At 28.1% G+C, this 23,458-nt stretch overlaps 1 long non-coding RNA gene across 1 annotated transcript; it reads left to right on the plus strand.

The window, feature by feature from the left end:
- The first annotated feature begins 10,134 nt into the window (after positions 1-10,134).
- On the plus strand, positions 10,135-11,300 carry LOC135922318 (uncharacterized). Its single transcript, XR_010570849.1, has 3 exons — positions 10,135-10,244; positions 10,288-10,814; positions 10,970-11,300. It is a non-coding gene; the product is annotated as an uncharacterized LOC135922318 (long non-coding RNA).
- The last annotated feature ends 12,158 nt before the right edge of the window (positions 11,301-23,458 follow it).

Below are 23,458 nucleotides of genomic sequence, written 5' to 3' on the forward strand. Positions count from 1 at the left end.
GCAAAAGTTTGAATTAAAGAGTCCGTGCTTAGTTGGCTAAATAAAAAATACAAATAAAAAATTATTTAAAAAATAGTTGCTCATATTTATTTTGCAATGCAACTTACTCGAACATCCATCTCCAAGTTGCACCTCCAACACTGGGCAGAATTTTTAAATTAGGATATTTGATTGCTAAATTCTTCAGTTTTTGGAAATCAGCTATTATTCATTTTTTTTATTATTAAATAGTAACAGGTTTAACTTATATGACACCAAAAAGAATAAATAGGAAGTATATATAAATCCTATAAAAAAAGATATCAGCTGTTTTTCAAACAGAGGGAGGGTGCCGTGATATTCCCCGCCTTCGCTGCACTTATGGGTCTATTATAAATTTTAGGAAAACGAAAATCTACCCAGATTTTTGTATAATTTTACCTTCAAAAAATTATATAAAATTTTTAATTTTTTATTAAAAATTCACCTGGGGATTCAACTTTGATTTTTCCATCTGCTCCTATTGCCACAAAAGCATAAAGTAAATGGGTCATCAAATTGCCATTCACCTTCGATATGTCCAGATTATTCTGACTCCAAGATGGAATGTAGCTGACAATAACTTTGGCCGAAGCTTAATTGTATTTTTTTTTAATCGTATAATTATTTATCTATATCAAATCAATTATATTTGAAAAAATGTTATATCCCTGCTCGTAAAGCTATCCTCAAAGATCTGCCTAAAAATTTTGAGGCTGTTTCATCCAGTTAATTATATATCGAATTGTACAACTTTAAAAGTGTTTTTAAGGGTCAATATATGTTATATCCTTTTTTTTCTTCTATTTTTACGATTTATATATAAACAACATAAATAACAATAATATTATAGAATTCTATATTTATGGGTATACATATATAATTTTTTTTTTTTCTAATCTTTATACATTAGTTAAATTTAGAACTTATCTGATTTTGGTCAAAAATAATCGAAATATCAAATAAAATATAGTCTGAATTAGTATTGTTAAACGGCTCGTTTTGAGCCGATTTTTAAAAACGGCTAACTCAGTATTTTAGCCAAATATTGCCCACGCCTCGGATGTCCAAGCCTTTGTTCCTTCTACAAACAAAATCTTCAGGCTTGCATAATAGTATTCTGGATGAAATATTGAGTACCGTTTAACAACACTAGTCTAAAAAATTGGTCAATATTTGCTATCTCTCAAACGAGTTTAGCTTTATGCAAAATGGGAATAATTTTTAACATTTTTTGGCAAATATTATTTTAGTATTGGAATGAAGAATATAAAACATCTGGATACGACACCTTTAAATTAAAGATAATTTTACTTAACTAAAATTTAATTTGTAGTATTTATTTATTATTCATAATACCATATCCCAGGATACCGTATAGAGCAGCCAATGTAAAATAAAATTTTATAATCATTTATATTTTAGATAATTATAATAGATAAAAAGTAAATATTCTATGGTACGATTAATTTACATACACTATATATATATTAGGGTTAATATATGGCCCTTCTACTAAATAAGGCATGTTGAACCAACTGTGCCTACAAATTATTTATATCAATTTTTATTTTTATGGAGAGCTCTATTTTTGTAACCTGTTCAAGGCAACATATATATCAAATGTGATCCAAAAATATCAAAAAATTTGCGCCAATTTTGTTTTTTTTTTATTTAAGATCCAAATGCCAAATAATATATATATATTTTTTAAAAATTTTCAATTCTATTTTTAACATCGCAAGAAAAATAGGTATTGATATAATTTTTTTATCAAAGTATTGGAAAATGAAAATTAAAAGATATCTGAAAAATTAATTATATAAAAAAAATTAGAATCAAATTAATGTTAACTATGCCAATTTAAACTTTGTATTTTAGGTTAATCACTGCCGGTTTTAGCCTCTGAGCATGGGGCAAAAAAAACCTAATTTATAGACGTTTGAGCACTCTTAGATGGGTAAATAAGACTTTTTTAGATCCTCTCCCTCTAAAGGTTCCATGTCAATTCAGCGAAAATTTTATTACGAATCCACATTAGCGAATAGTTTTCTGAGAAGACAATATCGCGATTTTTTATAGCGAAACATATAAAGCGAATACTTACAGCGATACTTTTATGGCGAAAATTTTATAGCGAAGTCATTATCGCGAAACCCAAATCGCGAAAACTATTTGGCGAAATATATCGCGAAGATATTATAACGAATTTAATATCACGAGGTCAATATTTCAATAATTGTTTAGTGTTGTTAATTAGTCTAGTTCTTTCGCCTACGATAGTCGTAGTCGAGTCGACTAAAGTTGATTCATATTCGAGCAGTTTAGTCGGCTTAGTTTATACATTGTCGACTAAATAGAATTTTAGAGCTGAACTAGCATTATTATATATTGGGGGGTAAAAATTAAATTGTAAACATGGTAAATTGAGATTTCAGTGAAGATGAACTATAGGAAAGTTTATTTTCATATAATCCTTATTTCTTAAAGTTATTTTGAAGCATGAGTAAAAATATATATTATAAACATGTCAATAGTATTTCAGCGAAGATGCATCATGGAAAAGTGACAATTGTCATAATGGTTATTTTTAAAACATTTTTGAATTTTTTTGAAGCAAATGGGTACAAATATAAAATTGTAAACATGATAAATTAAAATAATGAGGATGTACTATAAAAAGTGACAATTGTCATAATCGTTATTTTTCAACTTTTTAGAATTTTTTTCGAAGCAAATAAGTAAAATTATAAATTGTAAATAAGTTAAATTAAAATTTAAATAAGATTTTACCATAATAAAGTGACAATTGTCATAATGGTCATTTTTAAATTATTTCTGAATTTTTTTAAAGCAAATGGGTAAAATCATAAATTGTAAATATGTTAATAAATGAGGATGTACCATAGAAAAGCGACAATTGTTTATATTCGTTAATTTTAAATTTTTGAAAATTTTTGTATTAAATGGGTAAAAATATAAACTGTAAACATGTTAAATTATGGAATTTATAAAGTGTTCTTTATTCGTTGAATGATAAGTTATTTTATTTTTATACAAAGATTGCATTCAAGATTAAACGAAAAGATATCCGAAAAATAATAAATGTTAATTTAGATTATATCTTGCAAATATTTGTTTAGAAGCGCACTCTTAGGTGATGGGCATAAAAAAAAGATAACAACAATCTAACCATTTTGATCGTGGTGTGAAATTTCTCATAAATGAAAAATAGTTTTTGGCTTATAAGTTTATAGTGATAGAAAAATCTATCTAGAAATCCTTGTTCCACTTAACTATAATAATTAAATCTATAAACGCTAAACAAAAATACACAATTTAATCATGGTGAATTAAAAAATTATTTTTACTCACTTTTATAGTGGCAGAAAATTAATTCCAACCCAAAAATAGGGAAGATTGATACATAAATATTCATTTTTTTTAAATAATTTAAAATTTATATAATCTAAATTTTTAAGATATTTTAAAATAACTACAAAAGTAATAAAATTATTTACAAAAATAAATAAAATACCAAAATAAAAATAGCAACTAATTTCAGATGTGTAAGAAAATTAATGTATTGCATATTTAGTTTTTGATAATAAGTTATTCCCCAAAATTTTTAAGCATTCTCACTAAATATCGATATTCTTAGATTTAACAACTTATTTAAGATTACACTTTGCTTAGATAATTAGATTCCTCCTTGTATATATTTATTTTAATTAAAATGTGCATAAATTAGAGGTGTTCACGACACCAATCATGTTAGCATTAAATACTACGCCTGATGTTCAATTTTTTTAGCCAGATCGGCCCAATCACGTAAGGCAGAATTTTTATCATGCCCATCATTCCCAAAAAATTTACGGCTTATTTTTAAAAATGTTATGATTCTGCGTCATTTATTTCCATATTCTTATATACTAAGAATTCACCAATCAAGTCATATTTATAAATCAAAGTCCTTATTTAAAATTTATTTTAGATCTGACAAAATTTTATTGCACTAACTATTGAAAAAAAAAAGATGAGAGATTGACAAAATTCAAAAACTTTTAATGAAAAAAATGAAATGAGCTTCTTTTTTTATTAAATTAAAAAAATGTTAAAATTTTTTGTAAAGTTTCAATAGTTTATTCATTTTTAATTAAATTTGTGAAAATTCTAATTATTCCGTTTTGAATATAGTTTTCTAAAGTATTTCCTAGGGAAACTTGTTAAAAAATGTGAAAGGAAGAAGGTCAGGTTTTTACAGATATTACTTTAAAAAAAATTCGAGTAATTCGCGCGATTTCTAATCATGCACAACACGCTCTGTGATTTTTTGGAAAAGTCCGTCACTTCCAATCACCGTTAAAAATTTAAAATTTATACTCACTTACGATGTGACCTTAGGGACATAAAGATATTCACGGCCCACGACATCTATCATGGACCATAAAAAAAAGGCACACCCATAGGAACATCACCTTATTAATATTAAATTGGCCCGCATACTCTTATAGATACTACAGATTCTTTAAATTCTCCTCTTCTTCAAATCTCTTACTAGATAATTTTGAATTACATCAGTTGAACCGTAAACGTAATACGTGATAAAAGCGTTTTCGCCCTCTGGTTGTGGATACAACAGAGCTACGCTAGGTTTTCCTCAAAAATCCATCAAACTGGATAGTTAATTAAGGGGAGAAAAAAAATGAGGAGCCCTTCACACGTTTGTGGGCAAGCCGCACGTACTTGTACGCGCAACAGTCCGAGAACTGTTGCTTAAACGTCTATAGGCTAATCAACAAAAAGAAATGGGCAAAACAAAAGCCTATACCCATGAACTGCCAAAATAATTTAATTACTTTAAGGGTGGGTGGTGGCTAATTTTAAGTTTAACATCTAATGTAAGCCTTGATAGTTACTAACAAATAATTGAGAATGTGTTCATATCAATTGAGATTAGAATTTATTCATGAAAATAAGGAAAAGCTAAATGGGTTTACCACAAATTGTTTAAAATAGGTGAAAAATTCCAGTGAATAGGCAAAAACTAGTCAGTAATCGGTTTATGACTATCCAGCAACGAACACCACACAACAAACGGTTATTTTTTCCTTTTTCCAGAGAAACAAAATACTCTATGGAGTGATAGATAGATTATATAGCGAATAAGGTCTTTGATAATGATAAAGATATGAGAGAAAGGAAACTATGACGCAGAAATAAGAACCAGCTCCGTAAGTTTTAGGAAATGGAAAAGTAATTGTTGGCCAGGATTAACAAAAGGCATTTTGGCTTGATTGTTATATGATAGTCTATCACTCACGGAAAGACTCTACCAACAAAACATATTTACAAACCTCGCCACCCCCCTGTAGACTGGTTTCTCCATAAATGAAATAACAAGTGAACAAAGACTAAAGAAAAAACACTAAGAAAAAGCAAAACTCCAGGGCCAGATAATATCACAGCAGAAAAACCAAAAAGAAATAAATAGCACCTATAACAATATCGCTACCTATTTACCCTCATTTAATAGAAATATGGGAGAGCGGAACTACTGCAGTGGGATGGATCAAAATTCTACCTAAGTAACTACCCAAAAAAACTAAGACCACAGAAATTTAAGGCTTATTGAGCTATAGCCATCACATCCTATAGCATGGAAAAAAGCATATCACCCACACCAAAATACATAAGTATATACTAGCCAAGAAAAGAAAATACTGGATCCAAAAATTAATTTAGAAAAATAATCATGCAGAAAAACTAAGTACAAAACCCCCTTCTGCCTTACATTTGTGAATTATAACAGACCTATTGATAATGTTAACCATGCAGTTTTGTCAGAAAATAAGATAAATAAAAGCTGAAGTCAGTGAAGTAAGTAATTCACAGAAAAGGTGAAAGACAAAATCAAGAGGTAAAATTGAGAGATGAAGAAATTAAATAACCTGAAAAATACAGGAAAAAAAAAATTATGAGAGGTTTAGGTAGTTCGATTTAATTTTTAGTAGTTTTTTTATAGATTTTTTGTTTTTATTTAGCCTTAGGAATTGCTTCAAATTTAAGTTTAGATCCATTATGTCCTTCAAGGCTCTGTAGAACCATAATGTCTTATATTTGCAATATGTTTTCCCATTAAAGGAGTATAACCAATTAATGGCATCAATAACAAGGCTATTGTTGCTATGATTTCTTAAAATATGGGCAAAGAAAGTAAGACGTTTCTTTTTTAAAGACACGTGAACCTGGGTATGGTTAGACTTCTTCCAAAGATTTTCATTTGAGATAATATTAGGGTAGAAGATTCCATTTATTATTCTAAGGCATTTATTTACAAACGTTTGTAATTTCCTAGTTTCGGTCTTGGTAATCTCCCATGTATCACCGCCATAAAAGAGAATCGGGATGATGGTTGAGTTGAAAATACAGAGTCTTGTGAAAACGGATATCTCTCTAGCTTTCCACAGTTTAAAAAATTTATAAAAAGCCGCCCTAGCATTTTGTAAACGAATTTTTAGTTCTTCTTTACAACTACCTTTATTGTCAATGGTTACACCTAGATATTTAAAAGATTCTACTACCTTAACCAACTTTCCCCCAACCACCAAATTATTCAGAAGAGGCGCCTGAGACGAGGGCATTATCACTGTTTTATCAAAGTTAATATCCAAGCCAACCTTAAGACTAAAGGAGTTTAATATAGCGATCAAATTTTGGGTTTCTTCCAAACTTTTTGTTATCAAAACTATGTCGTCAGCATAAGATATCACCCTATTTTCCAAGAAAAAAGACTGACTGGAACTTAATTCTAAGAGATTCGCAGTAGCCAGCGTATCTACTATGATTTTATTCATAAGTATATTAAACCAAATCGGGGAAAGAACACATCCTTGTTTTACCCCTTTTTTTGTCCTAAAAGATGGAGAAACCTTATTATTGATTTTTAAGGAGGCAAAAAGACTACTATAATGTGTTTTAAGGATCCTTATAATATTAGAGTCAATGCCACATTCGGTTAAAATCTTCCAAAGCGCATCATGGTTAACATTATCAAAAGCACGTTTAAAGTCGATAAAAATAAAGTAAAAAGGTAATTTATACTTCTGACATTTCTGCATTATAATCTTTAAAGCTAATATTGGTTCGTTTATATTTCTACCTGGACGGTAAGCACAAATGTATTTAGACAAAAGGTTTGGTGTAGAGGAAAGAATGCGATTTTTTAAAAGAACCATAAAAACTTTTGATGCAATAGACGTGAGAGCGATGGCTCTATAATCCTTGAATTTAGATGGATTTGGAATTTTCGGGAAGTTGCAAAAGATAGTCTTATTCCAATCCGCTGGCATCATCCCAGTCAACCATATCTTGTTAAACAAAGGCAGTAAGAACCGAGAGATCGTTAAGGGAGCTGCTTTCAGATGTTCTCCTGTAATGTTATCTGTACCCGGAGATTTATTATTCCTAAGCTTCTTAATAGCGGCCACGATTTCAACCAATTAAAAGTTTGCGTCCAATTGTCCAACATTTTGACTAGTGTATGGGATTAAGGTAGGCCTCCTAGAATCAAAGACTCCCATATAGTGGTCAAGCCATAACGCTATCTGTTCGTCGGGGTCAGTAATTAACCTATTATTATCCAGTCTTATAGTTGGAAGTGTCTTGAACACTCTGGCTTTACAAAAATAATTTAGTTTCTTGTAGGCGTCGAAAGTTCTATTTTCCCTCATATCCTATTTAGCAATAAAGATCCTTCTATCTCTCCTTAGGAGTCTATAAATTGAGGTCCATAAGTGACCATCGCGCTCACCTCGTAACTTGAGCTGAGCTATCATGCGAATGGTGTCATCGGATAGCCATTCCTGTCTTGGTGGAGAAATGTTGATGTTAGGGAGATGATTGCAGGCATCAAACAAGTTGTTTTTGAAAGACGCCCAACATTCTTCGACAGATTGAGACTCCGACGAGGATAAGAAAGTTGCCTCCCTATCATTTAAGAATAGATCGAGCTGTAGTTTGACTGCAGGGCGTTGCAGGTGTGTTGCATTTCTCTTTCAAACTACAGCTCGATTTAAAATAAATCGAAAAACAAAGATATTTAAATTATCAAACGTTTGTGGCCATTTAAAATAATAATAATATATTGTAATTAATCCAAACCTAAATTATAATTATTAATTAATAATACTAAAACAAATAAAAATATTAAGTTAATAGAATATATTGCAAATAATATTATATAATATAGTATTGGAATGAAATATTGATTCCATGGGAATTCGTAATATTTAATTTCAAATCATTTACTTCCACGTCAAATCGATCACGATTCGGCCGACCCCTTTTAAAATTGTTAAAAATTTCTGGAATTATCTAGACAGGTAAAAGAGTGAGAAAGCCGTTTATTTTAGCTAGCTAGCACACCTGGTTCTCGATATAGGGGCTCAGAGGTACAAAAAAGAGCCACTAATCTGTAAAATTTTTAAAATGCTTATATCTCAAAAACTATTTATAGTAAAAAATATTATAATATATCATTTTGTAGGTAAAGAAATTTTCTAATGAGCTAACAAAGGATAATAAATATTGGTGCCATTATAGGCTTTTAACATCCGGTTTACCTAAATTGCTTTACCTGTATTTTTAAGCAAATTAATGAGTTTGTTTTCGAATTTTTTTTATTGCTTTTTATTTATACACCATTGCTAAATATATATACAATATCAAAACCTTGGTGACGTAATCGACTCCAAAAATTGATATATAAATAGATGGCGCTTTATGAAATTACGGATTATGGTTAAAATTTTGCTGCAAACTTATCAATACCCAGATATTTTCACTTTTTATATTAAAAAATTTTGATCTATTAAATATACTAATTAACTGAGGAGCAGAGTGGGCATATGCCCATTAGACACTTAATAATGTAAGAAATTTCCAATAATAAATATCTTTCATATAATTTTTTTTCATCATTTGATGAAGATAATGGTATAATTTCAGTCGTTAAAACTTTTTTTACTCTAGATATTTTTTCTTCGAATATTTCTTTTCACATAAGCGTTTTCTTTTAATAAGAGATTCCCCATTTGATTGTAGGGACATATTAATATTATAATAACCTCTTGATTAATTATATGAAGGGGAGAATCAATATCTACATTGCCATTTGAAGTATAAGGAATGTTTGCTAATTTTTGTCTCCATGAAGAGCATATTAACACATCTAAATTTGGTAAATTTTTTGGGTCATCCAGGATAGATTCTTTCTTAGATTCTCACGAAATCTTTCTTAGATTCTCATGATAACATGTCTCTGTAGATTTAATGGGTTGCAACATTTTAATATTTGGTACGTCCATCTGTGATATAGAATAAAATTTTAATTGATCTACACCTAGAATACATGTTTTTGCACTCTCCAAATCCAGATTGTTATTGGTAGACAAACGATAAAATTAATCTGAACGGACAGGTTAAAATTATTTTGCAGAAAGGGAGATAACAATTTATTTTGTAAAATAAAATAAGTCATTCGCTCTTTATAGTAGCAAATTAGAGATCTTGTAAAACATTTTAACGATAGTGGGAGGAAGGGGCAGAATTGGAAAATTTTACCACAATTTTTATAAACGTATCAATATTTTCATTTTCCTTAAATTAGCGCCATCTACTTTTTTCTTCAATTTTCTGTAAAAATGTATATTATGTATTTATAATTTTTTGGGAGGGGGAATTTTATCAAACCAATTTGAGTTTTAGGGTGAATTCACAGTAGAGAGCGACAGCGACACGACAATCACCACACGACATTAGGCGACAGAGCAGCTGATTTGTCGTAAGCGACATAGCATTCATAGTAGTAGCGACATGCATTTTTTTAATTTTATAAAAATATGGTTTCAATAACAACTTTAAAATTAATTTTATTATATCGGTACATGAAAAGAAGGAGAAAAAATAACCTGAATGTAGGAAAAGAAGAGGAAGGAGAGTTCTCAGTACTTTTCCCAAAACTTAAAAACAATCCAGAAAAATTCTATAACTACATGAGATTAAGCAAAGTATATCATTGTTTAATTTAATTTGGAATTTTAATTTATTATTTAGAAAACCTTTTATTATATTTTAACCCATATTAAATCAAAACTAGTGGTTAAAAAAACAAATTTTATTAAAAATCCCACATCAGTAGAAGAAAAATTGATGATCACACTAAGGTTTATATTATTTATTTTATTTTATATAATCAAAATTGCTTAGATATTTGGGAACAGGATGTAACTATCCAAGTTTAGCCTATTCATATAAAATGGGAATATCAACAATTCAAAAAATAATTATTTCAACATGTACTGTAATTTTTGAAGTATTTGAAAATATCCATTTGAAACCACCAAATTTAATTGACTTCAAAATAATATCTGATCAATTTGAGAAGTCTTGGAACTTTCCAAATTGTGTTGGAGCCATTGATGGCAAACACATTGAGATGAAAAATCCTGCTAATTCTGGGAGTATATATTACAACTATAAACAATATTTCTCCATGATACTAAAAGCATTGGTTGATGGTAAAGGTGGATTTATAGTAATTGCTGTAGGCAGTTATGGCAGTGAATCAGATGGAGGTGTGTATTCAAATTCTTTGTTATCAAAAATGATTGAGAATGGAGACTTGGATATTCCACCACCAAAAAACCTACCAAATACAAGTATCATTCTGCCACATGTTTTTCTGGCAGATGATGCTTCCCCGTTAAAATATTATATTATGAAACCTTATAAAGGTAATGATAAAACAATTTATTTTTTTAAGATTAAATAAGAAAAGAACAATTTAAAATTATTACATACAGAAAAAGAAAAGTAAGAAAATCAATTTTTTTTTAAATTTATAAAACTTTAAAGGTTATATTACATTTTATTTTTACATATTTAACAGGTAAGTTGACAAATATTTAAGAAAATTATAATTATCGCCTTTCAAGGGCCAGAAGAATTGTGGAATGCACCTTTGGCATATTGGCATCTAAATGGCGTATTCTTAATCGAGCCTTGGATACCAATGTCACCAATAGTGAAACTATTATAAAAACTTGTGCACTATTACACAACTTGGTTATTGATAAAGAAAATATAGATCTCCGCCCTAAGGATACTCAAGATCATAAACAAAATAATTATTTCTGGAATCCTCAATCCATAAAAAACCCCTCAAAAGTTTCTAAAGATATTAGAGATGCATTTTCAGAATATTTTTATAGAAATAAATTACCTTGGCAATTATAGCTTATATTTTAAAAATATTATTCTATTTTTTTATATTGATTTGTAATGATATAATAAAAAGAAAGTTTTATTTATTATATGTGTCTTAATATGATTAAAATAATAGAAAACATAAATCTATACCACAAGGATATACAAGATCATAAACAAAATAATTATTTATGTAATCCTCAATCTATAAAAAAAACTCTCAAAAGTTTCTAAAGATATTAGAGATGCCTTTTCTAAATATTTTTAGAGAAATAAAATTATCAAGACTATTAGAGCTTAATAATATAATAAATTTCAAAAATATTACTCTATTTTTTTATGATTTGTAATAATTTAATAAAAAGAAAGTTTATTTATTATATAATATATGTCATAAATATAATTAAAATAATATAAAAGCTCTCCAATGAAATAATAACAATATATAATATTTTTCACTCTTCATCAGTGTCAAAGTTTAAGAGAATATCAAAAATAATTTTAATAAGCTTCTTCTTTCCCCTTTCTGATCTTTTTTCCAAGGTTTGATCTAGCATGACATTAAGCCAAGAATTTCTAGATGATCTTATTTCTTTCATTTTTTCAATTTCAAGTATTTTCTCAAATAGATCTAGTTTAAAATAAATAAAAATATTTACAAATGTTACCTTGATCAATATTTTTTTTTTAAATTAATTTTTTGCAAGATAAATTTGATGCAATACTAGTTGATGGTGATGCTAAATATATATAGTATTTTTATATAAAATATGATTACAATCATTCCTTAGAATTGTATCTTCACTACTTGTATCTATGTAGGGGATTTCAATGACTATATATTAATAAAATATTAACAAAATTTAGTATATTTACCATCTTCATATTGATAATTTTCATTACCACTCATTTGCTCAAACATTGCTCTTGCAATATTTGCTTCATCAATTTTAGATACTACAGGATTTGTTTTTTTCAAATTACTGTATTGAATTCCTGGCTCTATAGTAGGAATAAGGAAAGCCATATTGTGATATAATTGCCAAGTGGGAGTTTGATTAGCCCCTGACCCACTCTTTGAAGATTTCAATTTTTTATGCTCCCTCATAAAGCAATCTCTTAAATTTTTCCATGTTGATTTAGCCATCTTCTCTACTGCAAAAGAAAAATATTTTAAATTAAACTCTTAAATTACCTGTCTCAATATTGTTTTCAGCTGATATTAATTTCCAAATTGAATTATTTTTCAAGGTATTTTTATAACCTATACATTTTTTGTCATAAAGACAAGGATGATATCTAATGGAATTGATTAAATCTTCTTTATTGATTTTCTATAAAAAATTATTAATATAATATTTATTTATATTCTGATATATATTTATATAACATTTATTATTTTAATAGCATATCAAAAATTTACTATTAAAATATAGTCATTGGTAATTACATATATTTGTATTTTGTCGTGTCGCTGTCGCTCTCTACTGTGAATTCACCCTTAGACGTATGAACAAAATTAATTAAGTGTTATTTTATGAAGTTGGAGTAGAAAAATGAATTTGATTGGTTAAGAATTATATATTCAATTTCTATTTTTAATAATTTAGAATTTTATTTATTTGTATTTTATTTATGTTTAGTTACAAAATTTGTAGGAATATATATATATATGTTAATTTAATAGTAAAGGTATACAAGAATTTAATAATTCTGTTGGTATATTGATAGTTTCCTAGAAATGATACATAAGTATATTAGTATGTTGGTAGAAGGTGGACTTTATTATATCATGTTGCAGTCAAGGTTTGTGTGGATGAAAGAAGTTTTTTAGGAGTAAGCAAAATATAATTTTTATAAAATATGGTAAATTGCAAGGATATTTTTTCTCTAAATATTTTTTAAATAAATGATTAAATTTTGAGCATTTATTAAAAATATACCGCCCATGGACATGAAGAGAGTAAAGAGGGTCCCCGTCTATTAAAAATTAACGAATTTTTAAGGGTAAGAATTGCCGAGCCCGTCGAGTAATTTTCTAAAAAATGGCCTGATAGGCGTGCCTGTCTTTCAGATCTCAGATTCTCACACTACGTTTCTAATATCTTCTTGATATATCACATTTTTTAATAAAAACTTTATCTCCACACTGTCCATCACTCTCACCTTAGCGACCCTAAGTACAAAACCCTTTTTTTTCAAATGTAACCCTTCCAAAAACCGGCAAAAAACGTGCCCATCACCAGTGACCCCTACAACGGGGGGAGGGGGGGTCCGAAGCAACTGCTTCTATAAATTTCTATGGGGGTACTTCTTTTTTTTTAATTTTTTATTTTAAAATTTTTTAAAAAATATTTATGGTCGATGTTTAGCAAATTAGTTTGTTATAAGATATTTTTTATCATAAAATTATTTTTCCACTTTCAATATTTGACGCAAAATTAAAATTTTATCAAAGTGAATAGTAAAAATTTAAATATTAAATCTTATATATAATCATTTATAATTTTTAGATCATTGTCAAAATATGCCCAAAAATATTAACCAAAAAAAATATAAATGCTTATCTCGCAATCAAGCCTTCTGGGGGAACAGGCAACAAGATGGCAATATGATGAGCCTTATTAAACTTATTGCAGATACTGAGCCTGTTCTTAAAATGTATATAAAAGATAATGAAGAAAGAAGAAGTGAGAAAAAAATTAAGGGATTAAAATCTAAATTATATTCAAATCTGTTATCATATAATAACATAAATATTCTTATTGAAACAATGAAAAATATGGTTATAAAAAAAATTCAAAAGGAGATTGTATTCAACAGGTGCTATTCAATTATAGTTGATGGCACATATGATGTATCGAAATCAGAAGCAATAGCTTTGATAGTGAGATATGTTGAAAATAGCGAGACACCTAAGCCCGTTGAAAGGCTAATAGACATTTATTGTACGGGAAATACAACGGGCCTCGATATTAAAAAGAATATAATATCCAAGCTTGGCTCCATGAATCTACCCCTCGAATTCCTAGTGGGGCAAAGCTATGATGGCGCCTCAAACATGAGTGGAAGAATTAATGGAGTGCAGGCTTTGATTAGAGCGGAGGCGCCAAAGGCAGCTTTTATTTGGTGCTATTGTCATCGTTTAAATTTAATAGTTGTTCAATTATGCCAATCAGTAAAAGAGCTGCGAAATGTCTTAGGAATATTAGACGAAATTTACGTATATTTTAATGGTGTTAAAAGATATGAAGTGCTCAAAACATGTCAGAGTGATTTGCTGACAAAATCACATAGATTTTTACGCATCAAGAATACCACTCGGTAATATTATCTTAATTGTTTCGATATATAATGTTTATTTTATATTTATAGAAGCTGGCTAACATCATATAAGGTGATTGTAAATTTTTTCCTACTTTATGATGCTTTGAGGGCAGCTTTGGCAAATTTAAAGGATTCTGAAGATCCTGCCACTTCCACTATGGCTAGTGCTATAGTCTATAGAATAGAAAAATTTGATTTTATTTTATCACTATGTGTTTTGGATAAAATATTGTTGATAACAAGCTTGGCTTGTACAAAATTGCAAACCATTTCGAAGGATATAGGGTGCAATAAATCAAATTCAATTGGCAAAAGATTGCCTGATTAATATGAGAAGTATAATTTAAATTATTATCTTTTATTATTTTATAATCCTAAAATATATAATAACACTGAATTTTTGGATGTCTTTTCAAAGGCCCAAGATGTTATGAAGAAGAGAAATTTACCTTTTGATTTTGAAAGTTCAAGACTTCAAACATTACAATCCAAAAAGGAGAGGTGTATATATATATATACTTTCATCATTAAATATAATATTTTATTTTAGCTTTAAAATCAGTGTGTTTTATGCTGCACTTGATTTAATTATTATGCAGTTTAGTGAAAGATTTAACGATGAATCGATAAAATTTTTGATTCAAACATCATTTTTTACCCCAAAGGGAATGGCGGAAAAGGCAATTGTTAAAGATAATATCAAGGATATATGTGAATTTTATAAATTAAATACAAGTCAAGTTTTTTTGAAATGTTGATGTTTAGAAATATTTATAAAATGGCTAAAAAAGAAGATTTGTCAGATTCTGAGAATTGTAAATTTATTTAATTAAAATATTTTTACTAATACATTATTTAGCTTCTTCTGATGATGATAATAATTCTGAGATGAATGATTCAGACTGCAGAAACTATTCATTTATTTTATCTTATAGTCTGTTTATAAATTTTTCTGCTTTCCCAAATTTAACAATTTTATATAAATATTTATTAACTATTCCTACTACATCATGTACTGCCGAAAGGGTCATGAGTAAAATTAAACTAATTAAAACAAGACTTCGTAGTGTCATGAAAGATCCATTTCTTAATAATTTAACCATTTTATCAATGGAAAATAATTTATTTAAACAATTAAATATTGATGAAATTATAAATTCTTTTGCTTTCTCTTCCCCTAATTTATCTAAATTATTAATTTAAAAATAATATTTTTAAAGCATATATTTTTTACATTATATTTATATTATAATAAATATTGAAAATTATTTTTGAAATTTATTGGTGTCAAAAAACAATTTACAATGGGGGGGGGGGGTACTTTAGGGGGGTATTCTGCTTCTATCCCTCAAAAAGTGTAGGGGTCACTGCCCATCACTCGTTAATACAATCTATGAGAGAGGAGCTCTATCCAATCCCCTTACCCTGCAAAAGCCTGACCACATCAATCCATAATTATATTTATATTTTCTCCAATTCGAAATCAAATTCTTTTTTTTGCTATGATAGACAATTTGATAACAGAAAAATGCATCCAGCCTATTATTTTTGAATTATTTTTGATTTTAAGATAAACCTAAAATAAATTATGAAATTTTTACATATATATAATTTATTTTTATAATTTAATTTGTTTCTTATAAGTTAAAAGATGAACTTTTTTGAACTTATGATCAAAACAAGCATAATATTTTAAAAATATTTAAGAGGTATTTTATTACTACCATAATATTGTTATATACAATTTATACTATTACTATTACACATAAAGCTATAAAAACTCAACATACCTCTAAATTAAACTAAACCAAAAGTGTAGAGGTCAGAGTTGGCCAGGTTAAATAAATATTCTTTAAAAAAAAAATTTTTTTTTTTTAGCTACTGATGCAGTTTTATAATAAATATTATAAAAAGATACAATAATATTTTTTTCATTTATACTTTTTAACACAGTATATATATTTAAATATTTATATTTGGATAATTCAAAAAAGAAATTATTTTGAACTTTAATGTGTGGTTTCATATTTTATGAGCCAAAGTTTTTTAAAAAAGGAGGGTGGTGGATATGTCAATTTGAGAAAAAATAAAGTTATCCATTGTTTTGTAATTTTTTTTGTTTAAGCTTGAGTAAGTGTGTTTCTCTTGATACTTTTGGGAAAAGTGGGAAAACAGGTGTAATCCCAGATGGGAGATTTGCCCATAGCTAATGGGATTGTTGTGAGGTAATTAAGTTTAAGGCCCTCATCTTATGAAAGATTGTGTAGTTCTAAAATTTTCAGGATTTTTGAATAGTCTAAGATTATTGACGAATGGCATGGTTGACAACTCTTGATTTAACCCATGTTTGTTTTTAGTTTAATTAATAAGTTGTAATTCAGATAACTCTGTGGTTGAACTACGCGGCCAAGTCTATGACCTAGGGCAACTCTTAGTTGTTCATTAGTTAAGAGGTTCCCTAAGTTTTTACTCGGCAAAGATTACAACTATTTATGTCCATCATTTTATCATTGTTCTTCGAGGGGAGAAAATGTGAATAAAATTGATTTCTAAATTATGAGTAAATAATTATTTTTGTGAGTTATATCGGGAAAAGCGTTATTTAAAAGATTGTTTTGCTACATGGCAAAGGCCTGCTCCAGCAAGCTATAAATAGAAAAGATTATGGTTATTTCCAGTCAGAAAATTTTTTAAAAGCGGTTTCTTAGGCATATTTTAAGGTAATTTAATTTGACGAATTATTATCCCTAGTTTGGAAATATAAAGTATTTCTTGTAAACATGCTTAGAAACAGATTTGGAAAAAGGTTCCATCTGGAAATGACCCAAGCTGGATATTAACGAGTTGTGTGATAGTCGGGAAGAAAGGAAAAGAGTGATGGAGTAGGAAGCGATGATACGTCAGAAGTATCCCTTTTATTAAGAAGATTAGGTAACCTTCAATTAAAAGGGGTTACCTTAAGGATATAAAAAAAGATTCCCAAAAAAGTTAAAAATAGGAACTCGAACAAAAAAATGGATTAAAAATAAAATTAGAAATTAAATATCGTTTATTTCAAAAGGACATAAATCAGAAACCTGAAGGCCCGGCCCTTAGCCCAACCCGGGTACACGGGCCATGCCATATTTTTTATTTTGAATCGCCATTATATTAGTTATAAAAATTAAAAATGAATATGGCATATTTAAAAAAACTAAGACCGGACCTGAAAATTAAAAAAAAAAAATCCGGGCTGAGCTTTAAAAAAAAATCTGGGCCTAGCCCTGTAATTTGACATTTTACGCATAACTTATGGTATAAATTATTTTAAATAATAAACGGGTGTGGCAAATTTAACATATTTGACTCACCTATAGGATTAGCATTTATTATTAAATAATTATATTTTAAAATAAAAAGGAGTGCTATGACACGTAACGCGAACGGGTAATTAGGTATACTCCAGGTTTTTTTTTTCATGATTCTTAAATTTTCATTTTATTAAATTTCTATTATCTAAAATTTTTAATATTAATTTACAAGCTTATATGTAAAGAGTTAAACTACATTTAAATATTTTGAAAAATTCGTTTTGTTTTATTTTATTATATATATCACCTCATATTTTTTTATGGACAATATAACCCCGGTCTCGTAGTATTATCTTTGTTGAGATATGATGTAGAGGGCACTAAACAAAATGATATCTTGATTCAAAAAATAGAAATAATTTCTTGATATATTTTGTAATTAATTGTCCTTTCAAGGAAATTCCTATTCGCAGTGAAACAGTGTCTTATTGTGATATTTTGGGTGAATTTTACCCTTAGGCGTTGACAATTAGGAATAAAGGCTTCATTTGCTTACCTTGCGTAACACATTATCATGAGTCTTAAATTCCAAAAAAAAAACTTAGACTCGTCGCTAAAATCAACTTTTAATCATTAGGTAAATGCATCTTTATATTTCTTTGGAAAAATTGTGTCATTTTTCTTTTGATGACCTTTTGAGACTTTTTCTTAGCCTCCTATTATTAAATTAAAATGTACACCGTTACTGTAATTAAAATTAAAATTACCTTATAAAATTTATAACCCATTAAATGAATCATTCTGTTGTTAGACGTTTCTTTCAATTTTTGAGTCAGATGAACAAGATTTAACCTGCGATATTCTTTGATAATCAAACTGCATTTATCACTAGATGTTTGTAAGCCCCAGGAATGTGTGCAGATTTGTCGATATCAAATAATTTATTAATATCGTCTCTATTCCTTTCTCTGTTTAGATAGAATATTTGGGCTAAGTTATATTATTCATTTCTTAATATGTAAATCAAGAATTTTTTGGAGGGTAATCGGATCAATCGGAATTCCACGATGCATTTGGAAATTAAATTCAAACATAATTTTTTTTAAAAAAATAAAGATTATCTTCTTTTTGCAAATGTGCAAAAACCATTTAAAACAATGATTAAACCACTAAATTTTAAATCGGCGTTTTAGTAATTGACATAATTTAGAAATATAAATTATCAAATCATGATTGGAATCTTGAAATTAACCTTAAATTTACCATATTAACAACATTTTAATCAAGGTATAACTACAGGCAAAATCTTGCTTTTCAAATATTAGTAAAAGAGGCAACATCTGGCGTTATCTTTTACCCAAAACATTATAACATTTATTTAAATTTTGTTATAATATTATATCATTAAAATATCTTTTCTTTAATCTAATATGATCATTATAATATGAGTAGAAAAAATTTTTTTAAAAATGTAATTCAAATTTAACTTATAATATATATTCTTTTTTTAAATCTAATATTGAAAAAAAAAATATGTTAGGTCTCACACGGAGTACATTGAACATTATATTCATCATAGGCGTAGCCAGGAGGGGGGCAAGGGGAAATCCCCCCCCCCTTCAGAAATTTATCACTTTTTGTAAATATCATTATAAAAAATATCCCCCTTAGTCCTCCCCCCACTTCCTGACCCTCAAATATGTATGCATATATCTTAAATAATAATTTAAAAGAAAGAATGTAAAAGTTGATATTTTTTTATAAAACTATTCATCATAATTTATAGATTTTTGAGAAAATAAATTTATAAATATATAAAATGAACCAAAAATGTTTTTTAATAAATGGAATATAAGCCAAAGATAAGTCTTAAGACAGAAATGAAATGTATTATATATTAATAATAGATCCATAAAATTACTAAATAATATAATATATCAAATTTTTATAAAGTGAGTAATTTTAATTTATTAATCTTAATAAAAGTAAAATATAATTTTAAAACTGATAAAATTAAATCATAAATTAAAAAAATATTAAAGCACAATACAAACAGTGGAATATTATATGTCGTAGATTTACAGTATATCTAATTATCAAATGACAATCAAGTAATTTTTACCAATATAGCGAATAATCTATTTTACAGATAACTATAAAATATTGATAAGGACATCAGAAAATATCTTTTAAAGACATTGTGGGATGAATAATATGAAGATTAAATTTAAATATGATTTATCTTAAAATAAATAAATGGCGTTAGATAATTGAATGCAAATTGTTGCTATATTTAATATCAAGAGCATTGATTAGTAAAATTTATTAAATTATTAACTGTAATATATTCTCTAACTGTCAAATATGTCTGTAAAAGTGGAATTTTACCTAGTATTTTATAACCAATTCTATATAATAGAGTAAAATCAACTATATGTCTACTTACTTTTTATAAATGAATTACTTATAATTGTTTGGAATAAATTATTACCATGCTTTTATATTAAGGTATATACAATACAAGTACCCCCAGTAATTTTTTAATTTCCCCCTCCCCCCCCCCCCTTATGGAAATCCTGGCTACGCCTATGATATTCATAGTCACAATATTTGTTAGCTTCATCAAATTGTAAATCTGATAGGCATCTCATTACAGGACGTTCTAGCGATCGACAATCCACTTATTTGCTGTTTGAAAACGTTTATTTTAAAATTATATATAAATAATCTTCAATATATTAAAATTTAAATAAATTTATTTTTTCTGAATAATTTTCTTTATCATCTTTTTTTTTATAAAAAAAAAAGTAAACTTAAAAATATATCTTTATTAAATACAAAAAAAAAAGAAAACCTTACATATATTAATATTTAATATTGAGGAAATGAACAAGAACTTTCTTACTTGCAATCCGGAGGATATTTTGCAAGTAATTGACCGTTACAAATAGTATCAGTATCAGTGCTGCAATTATCGTTAGTATCGATTGTAGTGGGCGTATACCATTCATCCGTGGCGGTAATTGGTGAGTTTGTAACAGTTGTACCTTCTCGCAATAGTAGTTTATTGCATTTTGGACGAATTGAATGAGAGTTTGGGTCATTTCCATAGCTATATCGTTAATCATCACCCCTTGATAGTTGTTCTGACAAACCCATTCAATCTAATTTCGGATGAGTATAAACATAAAGGAGAATGTATTTTTTTATATTATTTCTATAATATAGACTTTGCCAATTATACAGAATCAGTAATAATTTTCAAATATTTTATCCCATTTTCTGATAACTTTAGCTTCCAAGCTCTTCTCATTATCGTAACTCAGCCATTGTTTGCCTAAAACAGCGTAATGCACTTTCGCTATGTCATTCCAATAATTGTTCCAACCTGCAATATCTATCTTAATTATAAAATATAAACAGATGAATATGTTAGCATTAATATATTGAATAACCATTTACTTCGTTCCAAGTCAACATTCCATCAAGACCATTTCCAGGGCCAATTGACGCTGCGCCAACACCAAAATTAATTGCATTTTGCAATAACTAACTACGACCATAATATGCCAACCCAATTACAATTATATCGCTTCTAAGACCCTTTTTTATCCATTCATCAGCACATCCTTTCTTAAATAATTAGATTACTTATTTTTTAAAGTTTTATTTTAGGGTGTCAAAACGTTAAAAATAATTCTATAAAATTATATTTGAAAGATTAATAGATTACAATTGTGTTAGGTCCTGGGGCAAATAGAGGTGTGTTATGTCCAGCATAACTTTCTAATAAGGATTCATAGAAATCGTATGTCATCAACATAATCTAGATAACTTTATATTAATCATATATAATCATTTCTTTACATTTATAATATTTATGTGACAATATATTTAGTAGAAGAAAGAAAATTCTTCCTTTGCAGATAGGGATATAGCGAAAAAAATAATTTATATATATATGTCCATTCACTTATTCAAGGCTACTTCATCCAATCCAACAGAGTATTTAACATTAGCAGGAGCTTTTGTCGTAATGGATTTGATCCTAGTGTTTTCCGCAAAATCTAAATTTATATATTAAATAGTTAATTAATTAAAATCTTATTATTCAAAAAGTGTCTCTTACTAAAAACATTTTACTAAAATCATTCCCTTATCCTGATTTGCGATCGAGAATGGCAATCTTGCCGGGTAGTCAAAAGCGGTTTTAAAAGTTCACTAGACCGGGTAAGAGATAGAATAATTTGTTAGGGCCAAAAAAAATATAACTGAATGAGTAGGCTAAATTACAATCATGTTCACTGTAGGCGATGCCAATGATGTTTAACCGCACCAAGTGGAAGTAGAGCAAGAGTGCTAGCCAAACTTTTAACAAATATTAGACGCACAAGAAATTAGTATACAGTAAAAATAACTAAGAAAGTAGGAATTTCTAATGAAAAATTCGTTTAATCTCAATTATTTTTTAAACGAAAAATAGATATCCAGCACACAAATAAAAATGCAAGATAAATGCAAATAAGTTAGAATGATCGGAGATGGTTTTTAAATTGCATTACAATATGATGAAGTTGATATTCAACGACCAAAGATATCTTTTAAATTTTGTGCTGTAGGTGTTTACTCATTATATTTGCTTAGGAATAACTTAGCAAATTTTCTGAAATTATAATTCTCATTTAATTTATCTCAGAAGATAAATATGTATATAAACAGGATGAGAAAAATGAATAGCATCCATGTAGATATCGGAAATACATCAGGGGAGGCATTAGCATGTTCATATTTATTACGATAGTTAATGTTGTAAGTAGGAATCTGAGAGATAAACCACAGAAAATATTGTTTGCCGATAATATTAGGCTATGATCGAATTAGAAATCTAAAACGTGTGGTCTTTTAGTCCTCACACGTACACCTATGGTAGAGTTAGGCAGGCGTGAGCAGATTAAAAATTTAAAATTGGGAGGGTGAGCTAGCGTGTTAAAAATATTTTAAAAACAGTAGGCTGATAGGCAGGCGCAGGCGAATAAATTAAAAATATTTTATGAAGTAAGTAGAACGGACTTATATTTTAAACACTTGTAGGCCTCGGTTACACAAAATTAATAGGTATAAAGGGTCTGGCAAGCAAATATTTTAGGAAAAAACATAGGCGGGCAAGAGAGGGCTTTTGGCTAACTCACCCACTATAATCGGATAGTAAACATAAACTCAAAAAAATTTTTAAATGGGAAATGAGGTATTGTTCGATATAAACATGATTTGACGAAGAACTTAAAAACAGGTTTTTTATTAGTTACAGCCAATGGCAGTATACTAATGGGTACATTTGTTCTTTGTTTGGAACGCCACTTTCACATAACGAGTATAATATATATTTAAAAAATGGTCAATTTTGAGAAAGATATTTGGCCTAGTAGTTGAGTGTGTATAAAAGCAGATATAAATCCTGTGAATTTTTTTTTCTCTGAACTAATTAGGTAAATGTGTACAATGGAATATGATACATTATAAATCAAAACCGATTGCTTGCATAGGTGGTTGTTGTT

The sequence above is a fragment of the Gordionus sp. m RMFG-2023 genome, chromosome 1 (genome assembly GCF_954871325.1).
Source record: "Gordionus sp. m RMFG-2023 chromosome 1, tfGorSpeb1-WG-v2, whole genome shotgun sequence".
In the NCBI taxonomy this organism is placed as follows: domain Eukaryota; kingdom Metazoa; phylum Nematomorpha; class Gordioida; order Chordodea; family Parachordodidae; genus Gordionus; species Gordionus sp. m RMFG-2023.